Genomic DNA, 13,469 nt, shown 5'->3' with positions numbered 1-13,469 from the left:
ATCTAGATTTCCAAAAGACCTTTGACAAAGTACCACACAAGAGGCTGCTGCATAAGATAAGGATACATGGCGTGAGGGATAAAGTATTAACATGGATAGAGGATTGGTTGACTCACAGGAAGCAAAGAGTGGGGATAAATGAGTGATAGTCTGGCTGGCAGTGATGAATGGTGTCCCTCAGGGATGGGTATTGGGACCGCAATTATTGACCATTTATACTGATGATTTGGAGTTGGGGACCACATGTAGGGTGTCGAAGTTTGCAGATGACAGTAAGATGAGTGGCAGAGCAAAGTGTGCAGAGGACTGTGAAACTTTGCAGAGGAACATAGATACATTGACTGAGTGGGCAAAGGTCTGGCAGATGGAATACAATCTAAATAAATGTGAAGTCATACATTTTGTAGGAGTAATAGTAAAAAGGATTATTACTGGAATGGTAAAAAGTTGCAGCATGCTGCTATGCAGAGGGACCTGGGTGTCCTTTAGTTCTGGCTTTCAGCAGTTGTTGTTGAGATCTTGAAGAAGTGGAAGTTATTTTTTGCTCTCTTCGTTTAAGCCAAAAATCTAGAGGTACTCTGCCTGCTATGAGAGTTGTATGTGAGACATTTCTGTTTTCTGAATTTGCCTTTTGCCAAGGATGTGTTTATTGGATGTTACTCTATCGGAACAGTTAATTAGCACTCATTATTGTATCCATTATTTTGGTACAAGTTTTCCATTAGAGTTGTTATTTTAACTATTGTGGATGAATGAAGTGTGTTTTATACCCAAGGCTTCATAAAGTTGTTTCTTTTCTCATAGGCTGCTCAGTACCTCTGCCTTGAAGACTCTCTTCCAAAAGACCAGGACAAAAAAACCTCATAAAGCCACAGCATCATCATGCCTGGAATATAAAACAATTCTAGAAACAGGTGAAGGGCAGTTTCAAAGGAGGGCAGGATTCACACAGGCAGAAGCAACACTGGTCTCCTTCTCCATTCACCATCTCGTTTTTCACACCCTCAGCCTGCAGCTTGATGATGACGAAGTTCAATTTCCTGGTGTGGAGGTCACAGCTCGAAATGCTACACAGGCCTTCAGCAACTCCCATTCGTCAGGTATCGAAGAGCTGCTCACCCTCTTTATACAGGTCAGTGAGTTGGTACAAGGACAGAAGGAATGGGTGTTTACTGTGAACCCAGTCAGCAAATCTTACGAGTTCATACTAAGCTCCATGGGAACTGTCACCAATGGATGCATACAGTCTGCTTTCTGCTGTATTGTCACAGAATCACAGAAGTGTTATAATGCCAGACAAAGCCATTGGGTCCTACCAAGCCTGTACCAGCTTGTTAAATAAGCATCATTGCTTAGAGTCATTTTCCTGCCTCGCCTCCTCCACACCACTGCATGTTATTTTAATCCAAATAAAAACCAACGTGCCCTTGTATGCCTCAGCTGAACCTCGTTACACCTCACTTTTCCCAGTGCATTCCACACTCAAACTTCTCACTCAGTGAGTAAGATTTTCCCTCACCTCACCCTTCTTCTTTTGCAGATCACTAAGTCTATCAACGTGTTTCATACATTTATCAGTCTCTCCCCATTTTGGGTCTCAGTCCCACAGACACACGCATCCCACTCAACGATAGGCAATTCTTCCTGGATACGGGGAGAAATCCTGCTTTTGATTGGGCTGCAGGGTAGGTGACAGCCAAATGATCAGGATAGTCATCGAAGCCCACTCCATCCACAGCATAAAGCACAGACAGCACCAAATGCAGGACTACGGCGACTACAGCGGAAAATCCACGTACAGCATGTTCACTCAGATATTTCACGTCCCTGAATTCTCATTCTTGAGAACATAAACATATAAATACAAGTTGTGCAAGTGTGTCATTTTATCACAAAGTCCTTGATATTAAATGAAATGCTTTTGGAATTCTATGATGTTTATAAAGTAGACAAACACAGAGGCCATCAAACATGAGCAATAACCTACAAACAAACAGTCAGGAGATGAATGAGCAGTCACTCTTTTGGTGATGAACCTGCTCTTGATGTGCAAAAGGTTCAGCACCTAAACACTTGTCAACATCTCACAACACACTCCACTGAGAAAAGAATAACTTGGAATCTGCAGTTGACAATTACTTGCTAGAAACTTGAGACAATCAAATTTCACCTTGGTATTCTAAAAAGTCATTCGATACGGTCATTCTAAATAGCAAACCAGTTTGTTTCACCAGTTAGTTCCTACAGATTACTGGTGAGGGGGCAGGGCACTGCAGGTATCATTAATTGTTGTGTGTCTGGGTAGTTTTAAGGTTATGGACATGGGTGGGGGGGGGGGAGCATGAGTAGGAGCAGGCTGCAGGTGAAATGGTGCAATCATCTCTCTTCTGGGTGGTCCACCAGGATGAGTGAAAATGTTCCCCATGCTCTCAGCTCATTGGCAGAACTCAGGCCCGAAATCAAGAGGTTGAGGCTTCAAGTCCTACGAAAGAAAACTCCTGCCTATCAAGCTACACAAGATGCAGGACGGAGGGAGTGCTACACTGCCAGAGCTACAGACTTTCGAATGAGACATTAAACAGGGGCCCTATCTGAATTCAGATGGGCTTTTAAGATCCTGCAGAATTAATTGAAGAGCTCTTTTCAGGTCTTATTAAATACGCAACCCTCAAATGTACAACAAACAACCAAGTCATTACTTCACCATTGTTTGTAGGAATCCGCTGTCCCCAAATTGCTGCACCTCCCTGTATATGCAGGTCCCAATTTACAATCAACCGATTTATGAGCATGCCTTCTCATGAACAGCTATTTTATATTATCTCTGTATTGCATTCTGATTTGCATATCAACTCAACTTCGAGATGAACTCAGGAACCGAACCCAGTTATAACCTGGGGACTGTCTGTATTAAAACAATGACTATATAAGCAGTTATTCATTTGTTATCATGTGGCTTGCTATATATCAGGTCGTGAAAAAGACTCTGACAAAGCAAGTTGTTTCATTCTCTCTGCGCTTCACAAAGGTGAGTTTGTTTTCCCAAAAGGACAGAATAAAAATGTCACATTGATACAAGAGGCCACACCTTCAACATGCAAGAGGTAACCTTGCGCAGATTGTTTATCAAACAGGCTGCATGCTGTGCTACGACCTCCAACATAATTCTAACTTCGTCTTATCATGGAAGTGGGTTTGAGTTGCTCGCCTGCCTTCTCCTTGCCCACCAGGTTTAACGCGGGCATAGATGATCAGTCCCTACTTGGGTGCTACACTGCCTGGCTGAAAATGGCACCAGGATGTCTTTTGCAAACTATTTCAAGTAATAATGCATCCTCTGGACTTAGTTTTATTCAACAGATTGATTGCGATAGAACTTCATTATTCATGACTGGCTTGGCAAGACTGGTCAGCAGGCCTCCTGGCTGTGAGCATTACAGCTGAGACCCAATTCGACACGCACCTGGCATCTTACAGTTGCTTCTGTAACTTCCAGCAGGGTTTGCTGGCAAGTGATCAGGGGAGGGCAAGTCATTCCCGAAACCCAGGGCAACGTTGGTTCAACTGCGAGCGGTCAGAAAGCAGCATTTCATCCCATCACAAGCCTCAAAACGGGACGATTCACTGCAAACAAAATTTCAATCCTGTGCTTACCCGGGATGCCAGTGCTGGGCAGCTGGACAATTTCTGTTTTTTAGACACAAGTCTAATTCCAGCTTTGCTGGATAAGTTCGAAGTGACTTACAACTGGCCCCCAGTATCAACAACTGGACTGAGATGTTAACTCTTGTTTTTCTCCACAGACACTACCACACCCGCTGAGCTTTTCCAGCAATTTATGTTTTTGTTTCAACACTTTAAAATTTGGTTTAGATTAGATTAGAGTAGATTCCCTACGGTGTGGAAACAGGCCCTTCAGCCTAACTCCACACCACCCCTTGGAGCATCCCACCCAGACCCATCCCCCTATAACCCACACACCCCTGAACACTGTGGGTAATTTAGCATGGCTGATCCACCTAGCCTGCACATCTTTGGACTGTGGGAGGAAACCGGAGCAGCTGGAGGAAACCGACGCAGACACGGGAAGAATGTGCAAACACAACCCAGACAGTTACCCAAGGCTGGAATCGAACCTGGGTCCCTGGCGCTGTGAGGCTGCAGTGCTAACCACTGAGCCACCGTGCCGCCCAAATTTAATTGGGTATAATTGGGAAAGCACACCTTTGATGCAGAGCAAAGCCCCATCACTCAGCCTACTTCAGGAGCATGATAACCCTTACTCCACCAAAGTGAGGTTTGCTCATTCCCACAATAAACATTGCCTCTGAACAAAGTTGACCACTTATAGTCATCTCCAAGCTGGGAGTCCATTGCTTTCAGGAAACAGAGAAGCTGGGTAAATTCTATCTCCCAGAAGGATTCTTAAAGCAAAGGAAATTTTTACCATGGGATGGATTTGAATCCAGATTAGACAGCCTTGATTTGATATTGCAAAAACAAAATTACACACTGTTCACAAAGGAAGACTCAAGGTATTCTGCCTATGGTATAGCAGTGCAGCAGTAATAGCCTACACATCATCATGAATCAAATAGCACTTTTAGGAGTACACAACACAAGTTGTCCCACTCTCACTTGGGGTCAAACATGCTTCTATACCAAGTCTCGAACATTATTTAAGATTACACCAGGACTAAACATAAATGCCAATCAATAACTACTTTACACTCAACATGCTTTGGGAGACATTGATTAGTGTACACCCTAAATAATGCATAATGGAACACACATGTCATTGTTCTCAAAAAAAATGTGCTTAATATAGGTAAAATCAATTCCAGCGCAATATGAAGAAAGGGAGCAACACAAAGGCTCCCAAAACACGGTTTTGTTAACATGGTTTAATTACAATTGGCAGTTTGTTATCCATACTGAATAAACATCCTAATGAAAATGCTCAAGAATAATAAATTTTCAATTAATCATTAATTAAGAAATGCCAGTAGTAAATGCACAGATGTTCACACATTTGAATTCTAGTCTGTGTAAATTTGAATGACAAATACACAATTGGAGTCTGCATGCATCGAAAGACAATATAAATTAATGTCAGTCCTAACAATCACACACAAGAGCAATTTTTGCATTACAAATATTTATATTTTTGCTTTTCATGCTATTATACATTTCTGCATTATTGTCTGCACATTTGATTACTTCATTGAGCAGTTTATGCTCTTGTAAATATCCTTCTTTTTGCTTTCTGAGCACGGTGTTTTGCTTCCATGAGCCACAAAGCATGTAAAATCATTGCAAAACACTGCACGGATGCTGTAGGGTGCTCCAGTCTTTTGCGAAGACGCCACTAAAACCAAAAACATTAAGTGGGAACTTGCCCAAGGTCTTCGAGGTGATGATGGTTTTCAATAGGGGAAAGTCTAATAAGATTGTGTCTACTGGTTGTTGACAAGATTACAAGAGCGCACAAATGCAAGTCAGTTGCAGAAAGGATTAATGAGGACATTTGAACATAGGTGCCCACTTTTCGGCCACCCTATCTCACAAGGTATTGTTAAAGTCAAGGACTACATGATGCTTGAAGGTGGGGAACAGTGAAGGATTCGTGTATGCAGCAAATGCATTGGATTAGACAGCAATGAGATGGCATAAAGTACCAGCATTAATGCGAAGGCTATGTTTATCAAATAACATTATTATTAAACTGCAAAATATATCTTCCGGCAGTTATGTTCTCCCGCCCCCCCCGGCATTCTTGTATTCTCACTGTGCCGTTCCAATCAGAACCTGTAGCACTATCCCCCATTCATCTCATTCTCTGTTGGGACACTGTGACTATTGTGACAATGCTTGAAGTCTTTGAGAAGATTTATAGCTTGGGTTGTGGGTGAGGTTTTAGATTTGTTCGCCAAGCCAGTGTGCTTGGTTGCAGACATTTCATCACTCTGCGAGGTAACATTGTCAGTGCGCCTCCAGTGAAGCGTTGGTGTTCTGGCCCGCTTGTTATTTATATGCCTCGGTTTGCTGGGGTGGTATGGCATTAATTCCAGTTGTTTCTCAGTGGTTTGCATATCGGGTCCAGTTCAATGTGTTTGTTGATGGAGTTCAGGTTAGAATGCCAGGCCTCCAGGAATTCCCTGGAATGTTTCGGTTTACCACATGCTGTGGATTGCTATGGATTGCTGTCCTAGTCGAATTTGTGTCTTTCTTTGTCAGTATGTATTGAGATCAGTGAGAATTGGTCGTGTCTCTTGGGGGCTAGTTGGTGTTTCATGTTTCCTTATTGTCAGTTTGCTTCTAGCTTAGACTATGCAATGGTTTTCAGTGCTTGCATGGTATTTTGTATATTACGTTAGTTGTATTGATTGTGGGTATGGGATCCTTGGTGGCTTTTGGTTTATGGGCTACCCTGATAGCTAGGGGTCTGAGTAGTTTGTGGTCATCACTGATAGTCTGAGATGTAAACTAAGGTGACTAGTGAGTCTGGCTGTGTTGTATTTTCATGTTGTCGTCTGTTGTGGAGGTAACAGCAGATTATGCTTTTTGGGTCTCCATTCCTTTTGAAAACTCCATATTAGCACTCCTGTTCTGCTTTACACAATTCCAGATTGCTGCAGTGTCTTGTGGCCCCTTTGAATATTATCCTGCTGCAGTTCGGTTTATGGGTATTGGGGTGAATGCTTGGCTTTGAGAGGTGTGTTTTGCCTTAGTTTCTTTTAGACGGAGATTGGGGAACAAGTACCAAGCAGCCTATTAAAGATTAAAAAAAAGACTTGAGAGGACTTGAGTTTTTGTTTTAAAAGTTGGAACAACAGAAGCAGCCTGAGTGGGTGTGGTCAAGCTCTCAAAGATAAAGGATTTTCAGTCAACTTTTAGCAGTTGTTGTTGGAAGGCAGTAAATCTGTCCCAGCAGCGAGATTCACTCTCCAAACTGTCTTTTGATGTACCTTCCTCCTGGATTTGAGAACTGCACATGAAACATATTTTCTGAATTTGCGTTCTTGCCAAATGTGCCTTTTTTGGATGTTACCATCCTGGAATAGCTAGTTAGTAAGAGTTATGGTATCTGTTTTTCTGTTAAGATTTCCAATAAAGCTAAGTTATTCCAAGATAGTAGGAGCTGCAGATGCTGGAGAGTCTGAGATAACAAGGTATAGAGCAGGATGAACACAGCAGGCCAAGCAGCATCAGAGGAGCAAGAAGGCTGACGTTTCAGGAAGAAGGGCCCAGGCCTGAAACATCAGCCTTCCTGCTCCTATGATGCTGCTTGGCCTGCTGTGTCCATCCAGCTCTACACCTTGTTATCTCAGTTATTCCAAGGTTTTCTTTCTTTTGTTATGTTTTAACTACAGTGTTTAATTAAATTATGTTTTGCTTAACGTCAAGTAGTTTGACAAATAGATTCACATCTGGAATTGAGCACTAGACATTTACCTTTAAAATAAGAAAATGTTAGAGCCTAGGCTACTTTCTTATTATAGTTTGAGGGGGTCTAGTCTGGTCCTTAACACTGTGCAACTATTGACAATCCTCTACATCATCGTGCTATTCACCTCAACACCCCAAAGAAGTTTCAATGGGAGTGAGAGGTTTGGGGTTTTGGTTTAGATTAGATATTAGATTCCCTACAGTGTGGAAACAGGCCCTTTGGCCCAACAAGTCCACACTGCCCCTTGAAGCATCCCACCCAGACCCATCCCCCTATAATCAACTGAAACACCCAGAGGAAATCCACACAGACACGGGGAGAATGTGCAAACTCCACACAGACAGTCGTCCGAAGGTGGAATCAAACCCGGGTCCCTGGCGCTGTGAGGGAGCAGTGTTAACCACCAAGCTACCGGGCCGCCCATTATCATGATGCGACATGATATCTTTATCGTGGAAATTAAAGCACGGCTTTACTCTATTGCAGAACAAAATAACAATGATTTGGCTGAAGTATTCTTTTCCTGAAATTAGCAGTCCACTAAACAAGAGTATAACAAGATCCACATGATTGGACTTTGAGGGAAAAGAAAGTGCTTCAAATTTCAGGACTTGCCACAATTCATGGTCTACAAACACAGGTAAACAATTGAGAAAACGCAATACATTGGTGTAACAATTTATTTTGAAGTCACTTCTTTTATGTATTAAAAGAAAACTTGACATTCCATAGTTGTTAAAACAACAAAATAAAAGCAAAAGACTGTAAATGCTGGAAATCTGAAATAAACACAGAATACTGGAGAAACTCAGTAGGTCTAGCAGCATCTGTGGAGAGAGAAACAGTTTTGACATTTCAAGTCCAGTATGGCTCTTTGAGACTCTTAAAACCAGCACTTACATCAGATGCTGGGCAGGTCTCAATTGAAGATTCTACAGATTCCTGGCAGACCAGGAACTCCAAAGTGGAGACCCCAGATGTATCCTAGTAGTGTTGGGCATCCCCATCCCCAATTCTCTCTCTTCAGGTCACCAACAATTTGCTCTTGATATATATGTCTATCCAGGCCAAGGCTTTCAATGTGCAAACCAGGCTACAGACTCAAGCACCCATCTCAAACCTTCCTGTTCTTCTAGGAGCAGTGTCATGATCCAACAATGCAATGCTGAAGAACATAGAAAAAAAAGACTTAGAAAATGAGCTGGCATCAAGAAAATATAACTACCTGTCCCACAACGACCAAACTATGAATAGAATAGAATAAAATCAGGCCCTTTGGCCCACCAAGTCCACACTGGCCATCAGAGCATCCCACCCAGACCCATTCCCCTACAACACACCAAATCTACACATCGCTGAACACTATAGACAATTTAGCATGACCAACCCACCTAGCCTACACATCTTTGGACTGTGGGAGGAAACCGGAGCACCCGGAGGAAACCCACGTCGACACGGGGAGAACGTCTGTGTGGAGTTTGCACAATCGCCCGATGGTGGAGTTGAACCCAAGTCCCTGGCACTATGAGGCAGCAGTGTTAACCACTGAGCCACTTTACATCGTGAGGAAATAAACAAGTCAATTTTCACTCTTCAGAATGCTCAATATCAAGAAATGCCAGCAAGCAACAGCAAATATTAACAGGGACACCTCTCTGGTGGGAGGTGGGCACGATGTGGAAGAATCTCTGGGATCAGACCGTGCAGGATGAAGAAATCAGCTTACTGTGATTGGCCAGAATGTGAGAACAGAACCTTTCCCCACTGTCAGGGCAAACAAAACAACGGGTCACTTCACACACACCCTTTAAAACATTCTACAGGTTTGTCATAAAAGCTACTCCCTTGCAAAAAGAAACACATTTCACTTGCTTTTTCGATAGTCTACCACATCGAATGCCAGGACCGAATGTTTTTATCAATGGCTATCCGGCCCAAAATACTGAATAAGTCACTCATGCCCCAGGGTTGAACCAGTCCATTTGAAATGGCATTGGAGCTGGACAAAATTAGTGACCCTGGTTAAAACAGAAGGGTTTTTAAAAGCAGACGCTGAATGATGCAATTCTACATTTTCCTTCACGCTGAGGCAGTAGACTGTAGTGTTTTAAAATGCGCAGACAGATCCCATAGCTGATGCGATAAACCCGTTACAAATTCCACCTGATGGAGTGGGACCAAGCGGCTGTTGCATACTCTGTGTGTTTTTGGGAAAGGCGGGGGGTCTGTTTTCTTGGTGGTGGAGAGGGAAAGAGGGGCGGTACTGAGAGCTTGCGATTGTACATTTGAGGGTCAGTGTTGAAAAATACACTGGGGGGGGGGGGGGGGAAAGCTGGCGAACAGACAAATCTAAATCTCCCTAGTGCCTTCCCCTGCCCCATTACTAGCTGATGCCGTGGTTTGCCGTTAGACAGAGTAACATGTTGGAGAGCCGCTTGCTGCGCGGATTTCGCCCACATTTGAGAAGACCCAAAGGCGGCTTTAAATAAGAAAATGAAGACACACCACCCCCGCCCCATCCCCGCATCAATCTGTTTGATCTAGCGGCCGAAGTACACAAAAACAGCGGGGTTGGGGCCGGTGAAATTAACAGAGCGTAACGATTGAAGCAGCGACGCTATTTTTCAACGTGGTAAGCACCTCGCACAGATAGCAGGCAGGAATATTGTCAATCCTCCTGGAGGAGGGAGGGGGCGTGAGCTGGACTGAATCCACAAGAAAATGTCGCATTTGCACCCAAAATTCTCCTGGGGGAAAAAAATCCAGTTTATTCTGTCTGTCTCTCTCTCTCTCTCAGATTTCCGTCGCAAAGTGTCAATATCACCGGTTGCTAGGAGTGCGAACATAAAGCTTTCTTATCAAGGAAACCATCATTCTCCCCCCCCCCCCCCAACATTAACCTTTCCAAATAACCCATCACGGTTCTCCAATGCTCGCCACCAACACACACACACACACACACACACATATATATAAATATGAAATCAAGAGTTCGTTAGGTTAAAAAAAACGAAATAAAATGTAAATCCCCTTACCAGATTCGCGGGTGAATCTTCTGGCAGAGAAGATGCAGAGATTAATTCTGACCAAGACATAAACACGAGGTTTTTTTTACAATTTAATAAATAAACAAGGTGTGGGGGAGTGGAAAGGCTTGTACTGGGCAAAGGGCGGGGGCTGATCGCGTCTTGGTGGGTTTCCTTGCGAGCTCCGGTGAGCTGACTGCTGTGTTTGCCCTGTCTGTGTTCACTGACAGCCTCTCTCTCCCAGTTTAAAAGCCAGCACTTGCTCAGGTCCCCTTTTACCGCAGCGAAACACTGCGCTGCCTATCACTGCAGTCAGAGCTGCAGCGACACGAGTGGCCGCTTTCTGCTCCTGGTCTCTCTCCCTCTCGCCCTGTCTCAGCTCACCACCAGCCGACAAACCTCCACACCCACCCCGCCCCAACTCTAACCTCTCCCGGTGACACACACACACACACCTCCCACCGCAGAGAACATCAACACCCTGGACCACACTGGGTAGGGGGGGTAATCTAATTCTTCGAACCGTGGATACAAAAATGCAATCGCCCATTCCAATTCGTGTCTTGCCAGAGCCCTGCATTTTGATCTTTTTTTAAAAAGGAGAAAAAATTTGTTGCCCCTTCTCTTTTTTGCTATTTTCTCAGCCTCCTTCACCCTTTCCGGGAGCCGGATTCCAACGCAGAACTCACCGCTTCAAACAAAACTTCTCCTGGAGGGAAGGTTAGAAGCGGGCGAAGTTTGAGGAGCGATGCTGTGGAGTCACGCAGCCCGGAAACAGGCCATTCGGCCCATCACACTCATTCCCGACCAGGTTTCCTAAACGGAACTAGTCCCATTTGCCAGCATTTGGCCTACATCGCCCTCAACCCTTTCTGTTCATGTACCCATCCAGATGCCTTTTAAATATGGTAATCGTACCAGCCACCATCACCTCCTCTGGCAGCTCATAGAACATAGAACATTACAGCACAGTACAGGCTCTCGATGTTGTGCCGACCTGTCATACCGATCTGAAGCCCATCTAACCTACACTATGCCATGTACGTCCATATGCTTATCCAATAATGACTTAAATCATCCCATGCACAAACCACCTCTGTGTGAAAAAGTTGCCCCTTAGGTCCCTCTTAAATCTTTCCTCCTCACCTTTAAAGCTCTAGGTTTGGACTCCTGGACCCTGGGGAAGTGACATTGTCTATTCATGCACCTCATAATTTTAGATTAGATTTCCTACGGTGTGGAAACAGGCCCTTTGGCCTAACCAGTCCACACCGCCACTTGAAACATCCCACCCAGACCCATCCCCCTATAACCCACACACCCCTGAACGCTACGGGCAATTTAGCATGGCCAATCCACCTAGCCTGCCCATCTTTAGACTGTGGGAGGAAACCGGAGCACCTGGAAGAAACCCACGCAGACACGGGGAGAATGTGCAAACTCCACACAGACAGTTACCCGAGGCTGAAATCGAACCCGGGTCCCTGGTGCTGTGAGGCTGGAGTGCTAACCACTGAGCCACCGTGCTGCCCCTCTATATAAGCCTCTATAAGGCCACCCCTCAGCATCTGACGCTCCAGGGAAAATAGCCCCAGTCTATTCAGCCTCTCCCTGTAGCTCAAACCCTCTAGCCCTGGCATAATGCTTGCAAATCTTTCCTGCACCCTTTCAAGTTTAATGACATCTTTCCTATAGCAGGGCAGCCAGAACTGTACACAGTATTCCAAAACTGGCTTCACCAATGTCTGGTACAGCCACGGCATGACTCCTGAGCTCCTACACTTGATGCTCTGACCAATGAAGGCAAGTATGCCAAATGCTGTCTTCACCACCCTGTCTTCCTGTCAGTCCACCTTCAAGCAACCATGTACCTGAAACCCTGGGTCTCTCTGTTTGACAACACTCTTGAGTGCTGGGAAGGTGTTAAAGCAGACAAACAAAAAATATGCTCAAACATACCAATGACGGCAGATGCTGGAAATCAGAAACAAAAACACAAACAAAAATTACTGGAAAAACTCAGCAGGTCTAGCAGTATCTGTGGAGAGGAAGATGAGTTAACATTGCCCAGCGGAGCATGGTGGGTCATTGGCTTAGTGGTTAGTGCTGCTTCCTCATAACGCCAGGGACCTGGATACGATTCCACCCTCAGGCAACTGTCCGCATGGGTTTCCTCTGGGTGCTCTGGTTTCCTCCCACAGTCCACAGATGTGCAGGGTAGCTAGATTGGCCATGCTAAATTGTCCCTAGTGTTCAGGCCTCTCTAGGTTAGGTGGGTTAGACATGGGAAATGGGTCTGTTTGGGATGCTGTTCAGAGGGGTGGAGTGGACTTATTGGGCTGAATGGCCCGTTTCCACACTGCAAGGGTTCTATGATTTCGGGTCCAGTGACCCTTCTTCAGAACTGATTGTGGTTCAGAACAGGATCGTGTATGTGCTGCAGATGATTTAGGAATAAATGATAGGTGGAGATGGAGTCCAGAGGGGGAGAGAGAAATAAACAGTTGGGGAGACAAAGGGACGTGTGAAGGTCAGCCTGGGAGAAACAGCAGCTGTTAGTGGAGGCTGTTCAGTGGCTGACAATGGTTGTGGTAGCGTTACATGTGAATGACAAGGTCTGGTGTATTGGGTTGGGGTGAGGAGATGGGAGAAGATGCTCAGGCCCTAAAATGATTGAACTTGATATTGGGTCCTTGAGGCCACAGGGCCCCCATGCAGAAAACGAGGTGCTGTTCTTTCAGCTGGCACTGAGCTTCTCTGGAGCACTGTAGCAAGCCCAAGACAGAGATCTTGGCCAGGGAACAGGGTGGTGCATTGAAATGGTAGGCAACTGGAAGCTCTGGGTCATCTTTGCAAACAGAACGTCGAGAGGCTGCAAAGCAATCACCCAGTCTGCATTTTGTTTCCCTGGTATAGAGGAGCCACGTTGTGAACAGTGAATACAATTGAGTGAAGTGCAAGTAAAGCGCTGCTTCACCTGAAAGCTGTGTCTG

At 44.8% G+C, this 13,469-nt stretch overlaps 1 protein-coding gene across 18 annotated transcripts in view; it reads right to left on the bottom strand.

The window, feature by feature from the left end:
• Positions 1–10,850, bottom strand: part of nrcama (neuronal cell adhesion molecule a) — a 357,355-nt gene extending 346,505 nt beyond the window's left edge. For 13 of the 18 annotated variants that reach the window (XM_059652292.1, XM_059652289.1, XM_048548900.2 and 10 more), the window contains exon 1: positions 10,486–10,849. The gene's annotated coding sequence lies outside the window, so the exon portion shown is untranslated. Of the gene's footprint in view, positions 1–8,350; positions 8,616–10,485 lie in introns of all 18 variants that reach the window. The other 5 variants (XM_059652297.1, XM_059652299.1, XM_048548912.2 and 2 more) reach the window with 3 other exon arrangements.
• Positions 10,851–13,469: the final 2,619 nt, after the last annotated feature.

The sequence above is a fragment of the Stegostoma tigrinum genome, chromosome 18 (assembly GCF_030684315.1).
Source record: "Stegostoma tigrinum isolate sSteTig4 chromosome 18, sSteTig4.hap1, whole genome shotgun sequence".
Classification (NCBI taxonomy): domain Eukaryota; kingdom Metazoa; phylum Chordata; class Chondrichthyes; order Orectolobiformes; family Stegostomatidae; genus Stegostoma; species Stegostoma tigrinum.
Note: the sequence above shows the minus strand (reverse complement) of the source record. Positions and strands in the feature narration are given on the sequence as shown.